General features: G+C 34.2%; 1 protein-coding gene across 1 annotated transcript in view; it reads left to right on the top strand.

Annotated features, from left to right (window-relative positions):
- The first annotated feature begins 226 nt into the window (after positions 1-226).
- Positions 227-6,334, top strand: part of LOC144452118 (uncharacterized) — a 15,956-nt gene continuing 9,848 nt past the window's right edge. Inside the window, exon 1 of the mRNA XM_078143141.1 lies at positions 227-339. The gene's annotated coding sequence lies outside the window, so the exon portion shown is untranslated. The remainder of the gene's footprint in view (positions 340-6,334) is intronic.

The raw sequence follows: 6,334 nt of genomic DNA, 5'->3' as shown, positions 1-6,334 counted from the left end.
CGGTGTTACTCACAGCACACCATTTTCGATGGTTTGAAAAAAATTCAGGTATAAGATAGGCTATGAGGCTATTTCAAGTGGAAAGCCTTTGCCACCAATTTGCACTTTGACGTAAGTTTAATGGAGTGATGACTATTTGAACAGAGCGTGTCATCGCTTGTTTGGCAATGTAATCCCCGTTCATCCACACAGCTGTGTCCTCGCAGGTTTTTTTTAATGTCAATGATTTATACGTAACGGTTGTGGTGCCGGTTGCGATAAAGGTTCTCCGTAAATTCCGATTTCTACCGGCAGGAAAGAGTACTTCGTGTCAATTATTCAAAGTACGTATTAATCAAGGTAAGTACATTGATTTCCGTTGCTGAAATAGTTGGGAAAAGGACGAAAAAGCTGTTGTTGTAATCACAGAAGTAGCATTAAAACATAACAGTAGATTTCGATATATCCGCTTCTTCAATGTCACCGTTCGTTATGCTATCTATAGCTGGACATGCGATCTGTTGCCATTGCTAGTCATTTTAACGTTTATTCGTACAACTTTTGAAAACCGGACTGCACTGACAGCGTACAGATTCATAAACGCATGTATCTCCGTTTTCAATACTTCGTAATTACCCGACAGTAAATGTCTGGGTCCCAACGTTGAATGGAATGGCGGTAAATTTTCATCAAGCATACACTTGTAACCTAATAACCAATCTATAGATTCGAAATGGCGAAAATCCGACCACCCCCTCTCCTGACGCGGTCAAATCTAAGGTTAATAATAAAATGCCAGACACTAGACTCTTTAAACTATCCACCTACCATTAAACGAGTGCGTATTTACCCAATTAGGTATATAAAGTACTATATTATAAATACCTTATAAAAATAAAAAACAGCTTTTTGATATATTGTCATACATAAAATGATATGTGAGGGCTGTGGTGTAGCAGCAGAAGAAATATAAACACTGAGCCCTGAGCTTAGTTATTTATCCAAAGTCTACATTACTCAATTTTGGAAACGTCACGAAATTATGAAATATAGCAAATATTTTAATAACTGAAATCTCTAGTGAGTATCGATCATTTACGCTTACATTGATACTGGTAGATATAAGTTATTAGTTTTCATCTATCATCTATCTTGTCGTCATCAATGCAATTATTTCAAGGATTTGAAAACTCTTAAATTCTTGAAATAGACAAATTCATCGACAATTAAGGTGGCAACCGATTTATCAATTTTACATCTAATTTACTACAGATTTGTACATAACCCCAGTTATTAATACAACCCTATTCCATTTTTTGTAACGTATTTAGGTATTTGGGTTTTCGACCTCATATCCAGATTCATTATTATTCCGTCTGTGGCTGACATTTCGAAGGTCAATCTATCACGGTTCATTAAAATCTGTTTCGATCCGAACCTATATTTTCCATACAGTTGACAACAGTGTGACCGCCCATTGTCATCAGCCTAACATCCTATCCTATACTTGTGTGTCAGGTGGCAGATTGTTTTTTGTAATATGTGCCATGTAGTCAGTATGAATTGATAATCGTAATTTTATTCAAATTATTTGGTCAAAGAGCACACAGACATGATAAAGGTCCTCCTATTTTACTCAGTGTTTTAGTGACGTGTAGCAGGCAAGTGAAAATCACACTGCCAATCTGTGCATGTCATCCGTATTGTGTCATTTACATACTTTTTTATTATTAATACCCAGCAACGAGACAGGTCACGGAGAAAATGATTGACACAATTTTTATGAAAACAGGAAAAATTTGTCCAATATAATGAAAATTTTTTAGTTCGGGTTCATAACATGTATAGTCGTGGTCAAAATCAAATTAAAATTTATATACAAAAACGTTAATTTTTGACAAATAATCATGGCGCGAAAGTGCTCGTTGATAAAATGGTTGAAATGTATCCATATTGACGGCAATACGCTTTTCAATTTTTGCATCTATGCCTAAAGAGTTAAGATTTATATGTTCGCTATTGGCACGTACATCATATTATTTTGATGGACACTCTGTGATTCAGCTGTCTCCAACCTCTCCGTCATGGATATTGATCAATGCATTTCCTACTAGATCTTTTTTTTAAAAAACAGTTAATATTCGTGTTCCTTTTGACAATTGTTCCATAGTGTTGTAAAAAAATTCAATATTTCTCCATAGAAAAGTGTCATTTTTGGATTAGATTATCGAGAATCCATGAAACATAGAAAGGTCGTGTCTCGAAATGTTAAACCTGTTCTAACTAGAACGGGGACATTTTTTTCATGAAATATCCATATATTCACTAAAAAGTGGTTAGTTACTTAAAAAGACATTGTATCTGTCAATATTATCTGTAGATAGTGCAGTGGCAAGATTTTTTATGCGGACCCAAAAATCAAGTTGATTTTATTGATTGTCTATACAGATACAAAAACATAAATTTACCCACAGATGATGCAATACTCTTCACAGTGTATGATATTTCCAGTAAGTTATTCTACCTAACAAAATATATGTTTACACTTTCACAAACACGGACACGTAAACACAAATGTATGGAAACAACATACATACATACATACATACATACATACATACATACATACATACATACATACATACATACATACATACATACATACATACATACATACATACATACATACATACATACATACATACATACATACATACATACATACATACATACATACATACTGTACATGCATATATTACGCGCGCGCACGTATGTATGTATGTATGTATGTATGTATGTATGTATGTATGTATGTATGTATGTATGTATGTATGTATGTATGTATGTATGTGATTGTGATTAAATAAGGTGGGTCTGTCTATTGTAATGTACATTAACATTTATCAAAGCAAACAGTAGAATAATGTTCTAGATCTACAGATGTTATAGTATATCAATCATAATACAGTACACATTTGAATATTATATATTGAAATATGCAAATTAAAGCAGTGCAGTGAGTTCTGCCCAGAGTACCATCCATCAACATAGCTTTTCCATACTTACGGATTCTATCTCGATATGTTTCAGTTTGTATGATGATTAATTGTCAACATAAGAGTATGAACCCCAAGAAATTATTTGAGACTAAAGTGGCCACATGGATGAGGATTGGGGGTATTAAATTCATTTTGGATTTTGGATTTATAAAATAATTTTATCGTGGCTACATACTTGAAAAATCAATTTGAAAGAACATATGGCATGTCATTGTATCTCAATAAATTGCAAAATATTATAACGTGTAAAAGGTTTGTTATTATACGTACAATAACAAACTTTTTACACACTTTTTAGCTTTTTACAGTGCATTGAGTTACAAACACATATTTTGTCAGTGTTCTTTCACATTGATTTTTCAAGTAGAACGCGATGTTGTACGTTAACAATCGAAAAGAAATACCCATGGCCACTTTGATCTACCCAGATGAATCGTGGTCAGAGTATACTAGGCCAAACCATATCATTATATCATTTCATTGGAAATCACTTACTTTTTTTTACCTCATATTATGATTGATAATTGTCATAATATAAACCTCTTCTTCTTGATATTTCAGTTCGTTTTCGAAACTATAGTCCCTTCCAAAAGATTTCATCAAAACAGTTAGTTTTGAAGCGTCGGATTTCAAAAAGTGAGTTTTTCAAGGAATAGCGCTAACTAGGTATTCTGGTATCATATTTAATAACACTACAATGCTTCTCAGTCTATTTCTTTATCATGGGATGTTCGGACACATATACTATGCATGTCCACTTTTTGTGTGCACACTGTCAACTCATGTACATACTCCTATACACAAACAAACATGCAATACTTAGATATTATCCCCAAATATGTTTCTTCCTTCGGCCAAGGAAAATACGAATGACCTAGGGGGCCTTGTCACCACGAGTCGCTCCTAGTAGTGTCAAATCTTTAGGTCTAAGTATTTCCTGGCTGAATGAAGACAAATATTAGGAATAACATAGTTATACCTCCTCAAGCATAATTCGTGCCAAATGGGAAAAATAACAGCGATTTAGAACGTTTTTGCTCATATTTCGAACATCCCATAACCAGTGACGTGGACACGGGTTGTCGTGACGTAGAACGACCAGGGTATATATTCCATATTTTCTGTTCAAAGACAATATTTTTGCTTGTGCATGCTATAATCATACAATCATATACTCACTCAGTTGAAGTTTTACAATTATATTACACATGTACATAATATATAAAGTTTCATTTGAATCGCAATACTCATGCGTACCTATGCAAATGACGCTCGTGTACAACAGTAATAGGATCGTAGCATGTGGACATAAGGCTTTGGCAAGCAAATATAATATTTGTCCAATTTGAAAATAAGTTGATTAATGCAGATGTTATTTACGAATGCAAGTTTATGATTCATTGATAACAATATTGAAAATCACATGAATAGACATTGACGAATAGTAACATGAAATTTACGAATGCAAACATTTATTGCAAACATGAAAATAACGATTTTAGCAATATCAATGTGTAAATTAAACAATGAAAACATTAATTTCGAGAGTACAAATGTGATGTTATGCATGAAAATGTGTTGTATTTTATATCGTAATGCATATACATCCATACACGCACGCACGCGTGCGCGCACACACCACACCACACACGCACATACATACATACATACATACATACACACACACACACACACACATACATACATACACACACACACACACACACACACACACACACACACATACATACATACATACATACATACATACATACATACATACATACATACATACATACATACATACATACATACATACATACATACATACATACATACATACATACATACATACATACATACATACATACATACATACATACATACATACATACATACATACATACAAAAATGAAAGTTACAGCCTGCTCAGAGTTTGGCAAATAAGAGCTGTAATTTGTTTGTACCATTGGGTAAGAGGGATTATGACATTAAACTTTAAAGAGAAAAGGCAAACAGTGCGTATTTACATCTATGCACTAATTACACTAATCCGAAAGTAAGTAATATGTAATAATACCTATTTCTGGCATAAAACCTGCAAACGATAACCTAAAATTGCAGAGATAGCTTTGAGGACAAGAAGAAATGAACTTTATTTCTTACAAAACTAAATTTCAAAAAAACAACATGCATCCAATACAAGTAATGATAACATAATGCATCTACGTGGAGATGGAGACACAAAAACTATTAATGTACAGTGCAGTACAATAAGAACCTCCGAGGACAGCGCGACATTTCACATATATGCCATATCTAATAGTATTAGACTCTAATATATGACGTCGCATGTCAAACCATATTGATGTTGGTTTTGGGGTATTATATATAAACCTCTTTTAAGATTGTTTCTTATACATTAGCACTGGAAGGGATCATTTCTCCCTTTCCCCGTGACCATGTCATAGTTCCATGTGTATTCATGGCAATTACTCACATCCACAGCGTGTATATATCCGAGGACGACAAGAAATTTTGACAACTCTTATAAGTTAGGTATACGACCCGTCTTGTCTCCTACTTTCCTTACATTTCTGGCGTTTGACGAATCCTGCAAACTCTCGTGAATTTGTTTGGCTACAGTATGTCGCCAAACACATAGTTAAAGAAATGAATATATTTTATTGCAGTAGCTCACATGGGTCTTAAGACAATAGGTACACTAATATCGTATGGAGATGTCATCCAAGTTAAAGTTTAGTGTCCTTTGTTTCATTTCTATGATGCTCCTAATTATGCATGACCTATTGTTATATTGGGAAGCTCATCTCCTATGTGTGACTTATTGTAATTTAATTACAGTAACGACCATAGCGTCGCAGATTCGGGACTTGGATTTTGACCTCAGAGCTGAGAGCACCTGTCTCTCCTAGCTCTGGGCTTTAATCAAGTAGGCTGTGTTCCAGTCACACTCCATACATCATCTCATATGCAGTTTATCCCTTTATTACATATACTGGCTAATCCGTAAAGGTTTTGATAAAACACTGGAACCTCGGTTGTCTGGAGTGGAACACGTCTCTTCCACCACGGTCTGAATATCAGACACCTGGCTAAGTTTGTTTAAATAAGTCGCGAGATTTTCTATTGTGTAAAAGTTAAGAATATCACCCACGATTCTCTAATCCTGTTATCAAACTTTTGCAAGTAGTCGGCATATCGTCCCCTACACTTTTCAAGTAATATTATCTATTGGTCAAATATTACAAACTTCCATGGCATATCTTTCGTTT

Source organism: Glandiceps talaboti, chromosome 22, assembly GCF_964340395.1.
Source record: "Glandiceps talaboti chromosome 22, keGlaTala1.1, whole genome shotgun sequence".
NCBI lineage: Eukaryota > Metazoa > Hemichordata > Enteropneusta > Spengelidae > Glandiceps > Glandiceps talaboti.
Note: the sequence above shows the minus strand (reverse complement) of the source record. Positions and strands in the feature narration are given on the sequence as shown.